The sequence below is a fragment of the Octodon degus genome, unplaced genomic scaffold (genome assembly GCF_000260255.1).
Source record: "Octodon degus isolate 3935 unplaced genomic scaffold, OctDeg1.0 scaffold00151, whole genome shotgun sequence".
Taxonomy (NCBI): domain Eukaryota; kingdom Metazoa; phylum Chordata; class Mammalia; order Rodentia; family Octodontidae; genus Octodon; species Octodon degus.
This window is the reverse complement of record NW_004524727.1, coordinates 2,985,810-2,992,053: the sequence shown is the minus strand read 5'-3', so window position 1 is coordinate 2,992,053 and position 6,244 is coordinate 2,985,810. Positions and strand designations below refer to the sequence as shown.

At 44.9% G+C, this 6,244-nt stretch overlaps 1 long non-coding RNA gene and 1 other non-coding gene across 2 annotated transcripts in view; one reads left to right on the top strand and one right to left on the bottom strand.

Annotated features, from left to right (window-relative positions):
* The window catches only part of LOC111812907, a 15,911-nt gene extending 9,946 nt beyond the window's left edge, over nucleotides 1-5,965 (top strand). Inside the window, exons 3-4 of the long non-coding RNA XR_002818278.1 lie at nucleotides 2,618-2,770; nucleotides 5,102-5,965. This is a non-coding gene — a long non-coding RNA (uncharacterized LOC111812907). The remainder of the gene's footprint in view (nucleotides 1-2,617; nucleotides 2,771-5,101) is intronic.
* LOC111812917 lies at nucleotides 2,615-2,778 on the bottom strand. Its single transcript, XR_002818289.1, has one exon. It is a non-coding gene; the product is annotated as a U1 spliceosomal RNA (small nuclear RNA).
* Nucleotides 5,966-6,244: the final 279 nt, after the last annotated feature.

Sequence of the window (6,244 nt, the reverse complement as noted above, 5' to 3'; positions counted from 1 at the left end):
AGAGGAGAGGAGAGGAGAGGAGAGGAGAGGAGAGGAGAAGCTGGTTGGTTTAGATTGTGATTTTTCTCTAGAGTAGTCATTTACTATACATATGAATACCATGCTTTGTCCTAACATCCCATTAAGCAAGAAGTTGAAGCTACATGGCCATAGCTTATCACCCAACCTCTTGCTTCTTTGGGTGGTGCAGATGTCTTTACTGTTAGAGCTAGAAAGAAACCCACTTCATCCTTAGCTTCCTGATCTGAATAAGGAAGTAGTTGAACTGGATGAGTTTTAGAAAACCCCAAATTTTACAGACCTGTGATTCTACGGGTACACACAAGATAACCCAGAAAGTCTCTGCTTGGACACCCTTGAGCATATTCAATAAGCATTTGTTGATTTGGCGTTGTCTGATCTCATTTAATCTCGCATCATCTGCTTTGAATTTTCAAAAGGATGTGGGTTATTCAGCCTTCTTATCCTTGCTAATTCACCTCCTTCTCTGCACTTACAGAACTTTCTGTAAGTGCAGAGAAGGGAAGGAGGAGGCTCTGTAGGGGCTGCTAAAAGGGACACTTCTCAGAAGAGACACGATGTTTGGGCACTGAGGCATAAGGAAGTTTTCCAAACAGCAAGAGGATGTGGAAAGCCATCTGGGGACAGGAAACAGTGTGTGCGAAAACCCTGGAAAGTTGGGCAGCTGAAGAGACGACCATGAAACCAGAGCTCAGATAAAGTGGAGCCTTGCTGTTTTCATGTGACCACGATGGTGGGTGACCATTTACCAAGATCTTTAGTGAACGTAGCTGTGGAAGGAGCCATCCTGTAGGGAAGCAGAGCTGGGAAACAGAATCCAGTGGGAGGGATTTAGGGTTCCATCAGGAATTCTCCAAGGGATACCACTGGCCTTCATTTACATTCTTGGCTTCTGACGCCTACTGTGACCCCAGTGTGTGAAGCAAAGCCCCCCAAAAATGGTGTTACCACAGAGGGCAGTTGTGACTACTGAGGGCTTATACACCCACTCTTGTTTTGTTTGATTTGGGTTTGGCTTCAGGTTTGGTTTGACAGCTTAGAATTGAGTTTCTGTTGAATTATCATCAAAGGTATGCTCCCAGCCTATGACTCTTTGTCAAGTTATTTATACTAGTAGATTGCACAGGGAGGCAAAAGTTCACGGGCAGAATCAATGAGAAATGGTTTTGACTTGTGAGCAGAATCCTCCAAAGAGGCAGTGGGGAGGTGGTGAGGGCTGCCTCTGCTGGCTTCCTTTATTATCCAACTCACAAGCAGGCCAGTGTTGATGTGTTGCTGTTGTTTTGAAAAGGAAGTGAGTGCATGAACTCGAGCTGCCCTCCATCCTGAGTGAGGCAAGCCTACGCTGAGGCCCTCCTCCTATCACTAAATGCCAGCAACTTGAGACAAACTGCATTTTGACATAAAATAAACTTTAAAAGATAGACATTGAGCAGGATAATGTTTAAAATATTCAACTGACAGCAAGGCCATGGAAAAATATATAAGAGTACATGACAGGGGCAGCCCCATATTCTCAGCAAGACTTGTCATCAGATCATGGCATCTGAATAGAATGCTGCTTTTTAACATTACTCTCCAACAGGAATTCTTTTCTTTGGCAACAAAGCCATTTATATTAGTCTAGTAACAAAGGAGTGGAGCCTGTGTCCCAAGCCAGAAAGGTGGCACATACGCTTCTGTCACTTCTCATTGATTTTGCACGTGAAATTTTTGTGAACCTGTGTAACCTACTTGTACAGAAATTTGAAAAACAGACAAAGGCTGAGGAAAGTGTGTTTGAGGATGATTAAATATGTGCATAAGGCTCTTCTCTCTTATCTTGCCTTCTCATATCTCTTATTCCTTCTTCCTCACAAGGAAGCATTGTCTTTATTTGGGAAGCACTACAGCCTGTAATCTGTTGTTTCCTTTCATTTAAACACGTATCTTCCTACTTTCTCAAAGACAAAAAACTATGTCTAATTTCCTTCAGTTGGTTGCTTGCCCTCAAAATAATCCATTCACACAAAAGCACTTGTGAGCAATATATAATTTACTGAACTTGCACAGAGCCCACAGAAGGCTTGTGTTGCCCCAGCCAACTGCAAGTTGAGCACATCTCTCTGGAGCTGTGACTTCTCCACGGCGGGGTAGGAGCTGAGTCTTTCTTTCCCTTCCTTCACCCTTTTCTCCCTCTGCAGATCTTTCTGTTCTACATCTAGTCTTTCTTTGGCTGCCCAAATCCTCTCCAATGTGTGCTCAGGCAGGCTGCTTTTTCAGTCTTTATCTCAAAGTGAGCCTCGCAGGTCACTGATATTGCCTGGCAGGATGAACTTCCCCCTGCTGCTTAGGACCCTGCCTGTTGAGGAACAAGAGATCCTAAGTACTCAAATACTATCTTCTCTTATTCTGGACATTTAAAATGCATCTTATTAGTTCTTATCTGCTACCTACCATGACATCTCATTCAACAGAGATTTGAAATTGGTATCATAAACACAGCCCCTTGTGATAGCTAAGTGGGATGAGGACATGCTATTGTCCGTGACCTTGATATTCACTGCCATGCTTGGAACACTATGATCATTTCTTTCTTTTTTTTTTTTTTAATCAGGAGAGAGCGCGAACGCAGTCCCCCACTACCACAAATTATGCAGTCGAGTTTCCCGCATTTGGGGAAATTGCAGGGGTCAGCACATCCGGAGTGCAATGGATAAGCCTCGCCCTGGGAAAACCACCTTCGTGATCCTGGTGTCTCCCCTGCCAGGTAGGTATACTATGATCATTTCTGATGGCCTCCATTGCATTGCTGGGCACAGGTGCTGCAGGCATCTTGTCTGGGCTTTTAAGCCAATCTCTGGACTCCCTTCTGGCTATGCCAAACTCAGGAGCCTTTCAGGCCATTGAGGAACAGAAGGAATTCTGCCGTGAGAGCCCAAGGCTGGGAGGTTCCTGCTTCCCACCACCACCCCACCACCACCACAGGCAATTGCTTTTGAGAGCATGCCTACTTTCTTATAAATAAATTTTGGGTTCCAGAAAAAAACAAAAGTATTTGAGTTAAAGAAGCATGACTGGCTCTCTGGCTTCTTTCCTCCATAGATCGTCTGGTCTCGTTGCTTTGCAAATAGCTTCAGCTCACAGTGTTCATTTATCCTTCTCTTCCATTCATTTGAAAATACTTTCTTAATACTTGCTGCTCGGGGCATTGCCTGGGTCTCCGGGATGCCTCAGGGAGCACTGCCCTGATTCCTCCAGGACTGCTCAGTCTGGCCATGTATGAGAAATGAAGAGCTGGGATTGTTTTTCTGCAAGCAAAAATAATAATGACTGTGACAGTGCCAATGATTATGAGGATGCTGATATTTATTTACTGCTTACCCAGTGCCAGAAGCCACGTAGAACAACTGACCCAGAATTTCTATTTGGCTCTCCCCACAACCCCACAAGCGAGACATTGTTCATCATATTCCCATCATATCACTGAGGTCCTCCACCTGGGATTACGTCCAGGACTGAATCAAGGTCTCTGCAGCACCACAATGCCTCCTGCTAATGCTGAGGAGTCACACATGGCCTTGTGTGGTCAAGAAAGCCTAGGGTTCTGCCAGCTAGGAGACGGGGGTCCCTTGCCCTTGCCTGGGGTGGTCATGGAAGACTTCAAAGAGGAGGTGGTAAACCGCTTGGCATAAAGTCAGAGTGCTCTCTGGCAGTCTAAATAACCCTGGGGAAGAAGACCACATCCAAAGGCCTTGATGCAGAGATAGGCAAAAGGCTTCCTTTTGGCAAAGTAGCAAAGAGAAATAGTTGTGGAAAGATCTTGTGGTAATGAGGATATTTGATAAGACTTGTTAGGAAGGAAGACTGGCTGGAAAACAGTTCAGATCTGGTAATAGAAGGCTCCAAATGTACATGCACAGTGGCACCTACTATCTGTATCAATCTATGAAAATGTGCATGAGAGCATTTCCTGCTCACTGGGCTGTCTGGTGGTGACACAGGCTCCATAAGCACAGGACCATGGCTCTGGCCATTAATCAGTTTAGCGTCAGCACCAGCCCTTCCCTCTCCACCCACAGAGTGGCAACTTCTGCAGGATGCTCTGGCCACCCAACCTACCTGCCCCAGCCAGGAAGGTGTGCACACATATCTGTTTGGTTGCTCAGTAAAGAGCCATCTGGGGCAACGTCCAGTGCTGTATCTGGGTTGTCAGGGTGTCAGAGCATGGACTCACTCCCAGGAGATGAGTCAGCTGCTTGCCGAATTCTTGAGGGTTTTGTGACAGGCAGCTGTTGGGGCTGCAGACTGCCAGCTCAGGGCAGCCTTGCACTTTTGAGGAGACAGAGCATTCTCTGTCACACATGGCCAGCTGTGGGCCTGCAGCATGTGCCTGCTGCTGATCAGAGCAGCTGAACAAAGCCTCCTGTCCTGTGTGGAATGTGGGGAGTTGCTCCTCTCTATGTCCCTGTTTGCTCTGCAGCAATTAGCTTGTTATTCCAAAAAAATACAAAGAATCAGAAACAAGAGCCATCCTTGCCTGGTGCGAGTGGAAATAAGCTACCTGCCTCACTCCTTGCAATGGAGTTGAGATAAAAAACTCAAAGTATAGGTATCATTCTCAAGGACTGTGTTCCAGATAGGCTCTGCTAAGCAAGTGTGGTGGTACAGGACTGTCATCCCACACTCTGGGAGGCTGAGGCAGGAGGACTGCAAGCTTGAGCCCAGCCTGGGCAACTCAGTGACTTAGCAAGTCTTTTTCAAAATAAAAAAAAAATAAAATAAAATAAAATAAAAGAGTTTTGGGTGTAGATCAGGGCAAAGGCCGTAGTTTTGAAGTTCAGTACTGTAAAACGAAACAAAATAAAACACTGTGCTCTCAATGGTTTACATTGTTTAGATCTAACCCTTTGGCCTGAAACTCATTACTAATAAAATTGGATGTAGAAGGATACCAGTATGATTCTTCTGATTTATTATAGCTAACCCAATCAGGAAAAGGACAGTCTATGGAACACATTTTTAGACTAAGAACTATGGAAGGAAGAAAACCAAGTTGGATATTTGTACATCTTTTAAACCCTTAATTTCAAAATTGCAGACTCAGTGAGGTGACAAGAGAGGAGAACTACGAATGATAGCCACATGGGAAACACCGGAACAAGGGTCAGCAGCCACGGTGCAGTGCTGCCTCGGTGGGGGGATCCCCAAGCAGCCCTGGGACCCAGCCCTCACGGATGCCTTGCCACTTGTTCCATGGACTCTGGTCTTCTGCCATTTGTCCTTCCAAATGGAAAGCTCTGCTCTTTCAAAAAACAAAAAAAAAAAAAAGTCCCCTGAACGAGTCTTTCCTTGCTCACATTGCTCTGCACTCCTGCACCCCCAGTCTCTGCACTGTTCAAGTCTTCTTCATCTGGGTTCAATTCAGAACGTTTTCCTGTTCCAATTTCAGTCCTCTCCCCCACCTACATGACCCCTGTGCCATGCGTTAAATCTTGGCTCACTATTGGAAGCCATGTTGTCATAATTTGGGGGTCCAAGAAGGTCCTCCCGAAAGGAGATGGGTGCCACCAACTCATTTCCACCAGGGGCATAGGTCATGGGAAAAATTTCAGGACCCTTCAGTGAGAAATCTCATCAGACTTACTACACAGGAAAAAAAAAATCAGAAGGCAAGGGTAAGCTGACTGAGGCTGGCACTTCTGATCTCTAGTTTTCAAGGCTGATTGCTTTTCAGACGTGACTTATATTTTGGAAAACTTATAGCAGAATAAAGGCACAGACCAAATTTGTAGTTCATTTTGTCTTGAAGAATCTTAGGAAATTTTTTGGGTTGGGTTTCCTACAAAGAGAAGAAAATAGGCATTGTAATTTTGAGTAACATTGTGTTCTGAAACTATAGTTTTCTTGGTTTGTTTGTTTGTTTGTTTGTTTGGGGGTTTTTTGTTTGTTTGTAAAGGGGATCTTGGTTTGTTTGTTTTGTTTTGTTTTGTTTGTAAAGCTGATTTTTTTTTTTCGGTACCAGGGGTTGAACTCAGGCCTTTGCCCTTGCCAGGCAAGCGCTTATTCTAGAGAGCCATCTCCCCAGCCCTACAGTTTTCTTAAAAGTGCAATTTTTAAAATAATAATTTCCCTTGTCCCCTTTCCACCTATCGTTAGTTCCTCTGTCTTATCTCAGTATGACTCAGGACAGAAGGATCAACAGGCCTACCTCTAACTCAGTTCAAGTGGCTCCTGATATGTC